The 6,672-nt window shown below is 35.6% G+C and overlaps 1 long non-coding RNA gene across 1 annotated transcript; it reads left to right on the forward strand.

The window, feature by feature from the left end:
- The first annotated feature begins 3,270 nt into the window (after nucleotides 1-3,270).
- Nucleotides 3,271-5,994, forward strand: LOC132053621 (uncharacterized). Its single transcript, XR_009414192.1, has 2 exons — nucleotides 3,271-3,850; nucleotides 5,643-5,994. It is a non-coding gene; the product is annotated as an uncharacterized LOC132053621 (long non-coding RNA).
- Nucleotides 5,995-6,672: the final 678 nt, after the last annotated feature.

Consider the following 6,672-nt stretch of genomic DNA (forward strand, 5'->3'; position numbering starts at 1 on the left):
ATAAGCTAAAAGCCAAAAGTTGGGTATTCTCAACTTATGTCTTTTAGCTTTTAGCTTATAAGATATTTTTAATAGTGGGTGTTGATACTCAATTTTGACCCTCCATATTCCCAATTAATTAGTCGGAGTTCTTCAAATTTAAACAGAGTAGAATATTTACTTTTCTATAATTAAAAAGAGGTTTTACAATTACTCAGGGGTATTTGGCCATTTCATTTAGAAAAATATCCTAGTTTCTTGTTAATATATTATATATATGATTTTCAGTATTAATTATGTTAATTTGGAAAATTAATTCACATAATGTCACGACCTAAATAGCCGTGAGTGGCACCCACACTAAATCTCCTAGCGGGCGAACCAACCCCTTACCCAATTAGCAAACCATTTTAACCATTTATAATTCGATAACCAAAATTAAAGCATAAAACTATCTAATGATGCCATATATAAATAAAATGCGGAATTCTAACTATTACAACCCTAAAATCCGAAAGTCATCGTACAAGGACTCTAACACATAACTGTCTAAAGAATAGATAACTGTCTGTAAATGTAAACAATGTCTGGAATGGAAATAGACATCAACAAGAGAGATCTTCAGGCGGCATGACATGGATAGGAGCTCACCCTCGGATCTGATCAGGAACTGGCCTGACGCTAAATATGAGGTCTCGTAGATGCCTCTGGATTACAATATGCACTCAAACGAATACAACAAGATAGTATCAGTACAAACACTATGTACCGGTAGATATCATAGGCCGACTAAGATTAGTACCATGCATACAATCACAAAATTAATAAAATAGACAGATAGGCACAATAATGCATAACCACATGAAACTATAACCAGGAATCATCCAATACCGAAATATCAGCCAACACAGGGATAAGATAAGTCCACACAATTAGAGATCAATAAGAGTAACTCAACCCATGTAATGACCAACACAACCGAAAATCACAAATTATCTCAACTCTGTCACATATCCGTACACACATGCTAAATGGTAATTTTTGACCCTTAGCCATGAGTCCGATGCAATGCAATAAATAATAAAAGTATCTCAACCGTGTACACACATGCTAAATGGTATTGTTTTCCCCAGATAGTCATGACCTGCAGGGGACCCATGGTGTCCATGTACCACTCGCTCCGGAACTGACCTCGGATCACGAGCCCATAACTAGGCCACATCCTCACCCCCTGTCAAATGTGCCTTTTCATATTTATAATATCTTTCTCATCACAATGTATTTCCATTCCTCAATCAATAAGGAATGTGAACAATCAATAAATCAATATCAGGGAACACAAATCACCATGTCGCAAGTCAGATCAAGACTCAAGAATCAATTAATTAATAACGTGAATAAGGGATTACTCCAAATCAACAAGAAAAGTATTTATGAACTATTTCTTTATCATTTCATAATAGTTAATCGCATAATCAGTCAACCGATATCAAATAAAGGAATTTCCAACCACACTTTATGTTTGAAGCCCTAATCATGCTTCTCTTATCAATTTCATAACATATACAATCAACTAATCAAAGTCTAACTCATGTAGACTGTAACCTACCTCAAAGCTGAACTGGAACAAAGCAGTCACTCCGCAATAGCTTTCCCCTTTTGCAAAGCTTCCGAACGTTCAAAGTCTAGAAATATATCGCTACATGAGTATTCGAATCATCTACTCAAACAATACTACAATTGGGGAAAAGAACCTAACCACATTTTACCCTTTTCAATTGGGTGAACTATCACTAAGCGTGAATTCATCATAAAATCAACCCCAAACCATCATACTATTCCAAATTATGGGTTTTCTAATCAATTCAACCCTTTTTCAAGCAGTTTTTATGCCAAAGTTATCATCATTATGAAACCCTAAGTCTCAATCAACAAGTTCCACCATTAATAGTCAAGTTCTCATCCTAAGAAGTGATAATCTCAACTCCTAGATGATTAAACAGCAATAAAATCGATAACCTATTCATTAAATAAGGGTCTCTTAAGTTTTAGGGATTTAGCCCTTTCATTCACCATTAATGAACCTTTATCTAATCATGGAATCTAACATGATGATGGAATGAACGAAGTAAAGGGTTGATACTTACCTCTCAAGAGTGTTTTAGCCCTAGCCTTAGAATTTCGCCACAGCAGTTCTTGGAACCTATTTTAGAGTTGTGTGGGGAATGGGTTGGGAATAAAGAATATAAAATATGGATTCTGCCTCCCGTCGACCACTGCAGCGGTCAAAGCCTCGCTATAGCGGGAACCCTATTGCTATGGCGCACCTTATTAAATCATTGGCTCCTGGGGCGGCGAGCCTAGAACCGCTACGACGGACCCGCTACAGCAGGTCCATTTTGACTAGTAGCTCAGTTTTTCCACCAGTTTTTCACCCAAAAATCCTAACACCAATCTGAGGCCCTACAGACGCAAACAAAACATGCACACATATATAAAAACACGCTACGGACTCAACCGCGGCCTCGGAATTCCCAACCGAGGTCTAGTTTTCTAAGTCACCGCCCATAAAGACCTAGCAGGTCGTTACACATAAAAAAATGTTTAAATTGAGAAATTGTTTTAAGTGTCGAATTAAGGTTATTGTTAATTAGCATAATTATTATAAGAATTAATAATTATTCTGGTCTATGAAATTACATTAATTGATCATTAGTTCATCTTAATCTTTATTCAAAATGATTTCAATCTCGAAAGAATGCTTGCAATTGAATGGTTTCAATTATTTTAAAACTCAATTCGGCTGCATTTTAAATAGTTTGGCTATGATTTAAACACCAAGGAGCTATTGGCTTATTTCAATTTTATCCATTTATTTGCAAAATCAGCCACAATTAGATCAATTTTGCCTTGGGGCTGATTGCACATTTTCCCTTCAGCCCAACTCATTTCTTCGTCGGGCCCAATCCGTTTATCCCTGACCCGGCCCAGTTTCGCATTAAAAAGGGTTTAACCCATTTTCCTCTCTTCTTTTGTGAAAAAACAGAAGAAAGGGGGAAATCTTAGAGCCCGTTTGGATTGGCTTATAAGTTTATAAGCTATTTTCACTTTTTTTTGGTTTCTACCACTAAAAAAGCTCATTTTGTCTTAAAATGTTCTCAAAAAAATAATTGAGCGTTTATTTGACTTAAATTTTTATCTAAAAGCTTTATGTTCTAAAAATGTTTATAAAAAAAAAAATAAGTTAGACTACCCAACTTATTTTTTTAGCTTATCCAAACAGGCTCTTAGCCTCCCCTTTCTCCCTCTATCCCTCACAACGCCTTGCCGAAAATGGCAAAGGTCAGGCCACATGCTGCTTTCTCAGTGTTGTTCATCCAAAATGAGAAAGAACATTAATTACTCTTGCCCTCTCTCACCTTTCTTCCGTCCAGACGCCACCAAGGTAAGGGTTTACCCCCTTCTTTCTTTTCCTTTCTCTGGAATAGTACTGATTGGCTTTAATTGTTATTTTCCACATTATGGTCTTCAATTTGAAACTCAAAATTCCAAGAGGAATTTGTGTTTAGGATCCTGTCCCACATCGACCAAACTCTAGATTTTGTGATTTTATCGAGTTCTATATAAAGAGCTCCCATTTTCAGTTCTCAAGAGGAATACACTAACGTATTTGGGTAAATTTCTATTGAGCTAGTTCATTTTGTTCAGATTGGCTAAGTGATTCAATTTTTTGTCGATTCGAAGCACAATGAGAAACCTAAACTATTTCTTTTCTTTTCTTACATTCATTCTTCGGCCCGAGGCCAAGACGAAGTGCTGAAGAGGAATGAAAGCTGAAAGTTCAAAGTTTGATCGGTTGCTCGCAAATATTGTAATACTCAAATCACTTTCTTTATTCCTGTTTTGCATTATTTAATTATGTGATTATATGTTGAATTTTTTCTATTTTGGCTATTATAGTTTATGTAATTATGTGTTAATTGGCTAAAATTATTTAGATAATATAGCATGGTTAAATTAGTTTGAGGTTTAGTTCCTTCTTTAATGTTAATTTTTTTTTCAGGGTTTAGTTGCTAACTGTGTAGCAGTTATGGCTTCATCATGTTTAAGGCGGTAATGTGAGAATTTGTTCTTAAAATGTCACTCTCTTCTTAAGTGTTGATTTTCTTCTAGCTAGTTCAAATAACAAGACTAACTTAGTAATATGTTAAGCTAATACAGTTGTTTACGTCTGTCTGGAATGGTTTAAAGGATCTATAAGTTATGTAGAATGATTGTAAGATTAGTATGCATATGTTTCAAGTTTTTCTATTGGGATCCTTGCTAATCATTGAGTTGTCTTTTATCTGTTAAGCCTAAATGAATGAGGCTAGACTATGTTGACCTCGAGTTTGTTACTAAGTATTCTGTTTCGAATCTTATCTTTCCTTCTCCCTTCATAGAACCATGGATGACAAAAAGGACACTGATTTGATCTTATTTGCTGAAATCTGAACACTTTTGACCTTATGCAACCATTTAACTTTTAACCACCATGCAAAGTCTATGTTTGAAACTTGAGTATATAGTGTTCTTGGTGTGGATCTTTTAATGTCAGGTTATTTGATGAATATGTTAGCTTAATGTCTCGTTGTTTGATTTAAGTTTGGAACTGTTAGGAAGCTGGTAAGTGTCCTCCCTTCACGTAGTCCTTAACTCAAGATAAACACATGAGACAATTGTGACAAGGTGATTAGATGTCATTATAGCCTTCAACAGATATGAAATTGTCTCTTTATACATGATTATAGGTTTTAAAGTTCTTATGTGCACTTATGTGGTTCAAGTCTGATAACTGAAGTTCCCATTTTGAGTTTTGTTTCACTGTTTAAGTACTGCAACTGTTTATCTCCATCCATTTTTTCTCTTTCTTCACTTCTTTTGGAAGATTGATTACCTCATAGTGGATCCCATCTCTGTTTTGATATGTGCTATAAATGTTTCGAGCTCTTCTGAGTTGTTTGAGGTTCGAATCTGTATATTTTAAAGTGGTTTTTGTTTGATTATTAAACTGAGTGCATGTTGAATGTTAGGTCTGTTATAATGTGACAAGAAAGGATTAGAGGAAATAGGTTATGATGACTTGTTCTTAACTTAGGGATATTTGCTTTTCTTTGATCAATATATAGAGTTTGTTGGATTGTATATATCAGGGGTATATCATGTATATTACTCTTTCCTCACCCCTGATGTTACTTCCTGAAACTGTTCATGATTTCTGTTCTCCTAGCTTTAAATATATGCACATTGTCTTCCTTGTATACTAAGTGTATATCAGCTTGCTCTTGTCCATACATGCACTGCTCTTCTTGTATACTAAGTGTATATCAACTTAACCTGTCTATGCCTAGCACTATCTCACCTATATATCAAGTGTATGCTTGCTATGCCTCTTCTTGATATTGCTTTTACACTTCATCTTTGTTTGGGGGTGTATACCCATTGTTTCCTTTCTGTGTATCTCTCGTATGTCATTGTGTTCCTACTGTTTTACCTTTGTTTATGTATATTATGGTATATCCTTCCTGTTTTAAGGCTTTGGGGCCTATGCTTGTTTTGCCTAAGTGTGGTTTATGCTTCTAATTCTTTTTCTCCTCTTTTCTCTGTACACTGCTGCCTTGAAGGTCCAAATGGACTGTGTCACTGGTGCATTCTCCGTTGGGCCAAAGGCCCAACAACACCTTATTCCTTATCAAGTCCACAAAGCCTAGAAGGGCATTCCCAGCGAAGCAGCTGCGCAGGTGAGGGAAATGGGCCAAATGACGCGCAAAAGGCCCACTTCTCGAGTGAAAAAGGAAAGTGGGATGTTCGGTTTGCATTTCGGGCCCAAGGCCCAACTTTTTATTATCTCCAGCTTTATTTATATATTTTGTTTATGATTTTTATGTAATCAACACTTTGAAACCCTATTGGAACTTGGATAAAACACGAGTAGGACGATGACGAGTTGTATAGATAATATTGTTTTCAGAATCAGTTTTTACCTTAAACAATTTTAAGAGGATTAACCTTATAATTTTCAAAATAGGTTAATCGATTAGCTTAACACTAATCCCACGCAAGGGATACCAAAACTGCTTTCAAGAAACAATTGTTATATTTCAAGACAAACTTTGGATCTAGATTTATTTTGCCAAACTAAGATGTTCAAAACTGGTATTAAAAGAGTTTATATTGCTCCTAAGATCATAAAAATGTGCTTCATTTTGAATCAACCAACGAGTTTGGGATAGAACTAACTCTTTTCAAAGCAATGAAAATGATTTCTAAGGCCAATTGAGCCGAGCGTGCTTTAAATATCGAAAGTTTGTATAGGTTTTGGCCCGAAGAAAGAATTATTTCTTCAAAGATGTTTTTTCCATAATCAAAAACTGCAAAAGTTATCAAAGATGCAAATTGTTTAGGCCAAGTGAATAACTTTCCCTAGTTTTAAAGATTACTTTTTCTAGTCAAAATCAAATGAACAAAAAGGGCAAGTCTTTACTCAATTCATTTCGTTAGCGTTGTATAGAACCCACTTTAGTCCAAGTTTCAAACGAGATATAATCTTTTAGCCACAAACGTTGAAACCTGCTGGTCGTGCCGGGCTTAGCGAATTTCCCGGGGTGCCTAACACATTCCCTGAGAGATTACCAGAACCCTTATCCGTTGTTT

Source organism: Lycium ferocissimum, chromosome 4, assembly GCF_029784015.1.
Source record: "Lycium ferocissimum isolate CSIRO_LF1 chromosome 4, AGI_CSIRO_Lferr_CH_V1, whole genome shotgun sequence".
Classification (NCBI taxonomy): domain Eukaryota; kingdom Viridiplantae; phylum Streptophyta; class Magnoliopsida; order Solanales; family Solanaceae; genus Lycium; species Lycium ferocissimum.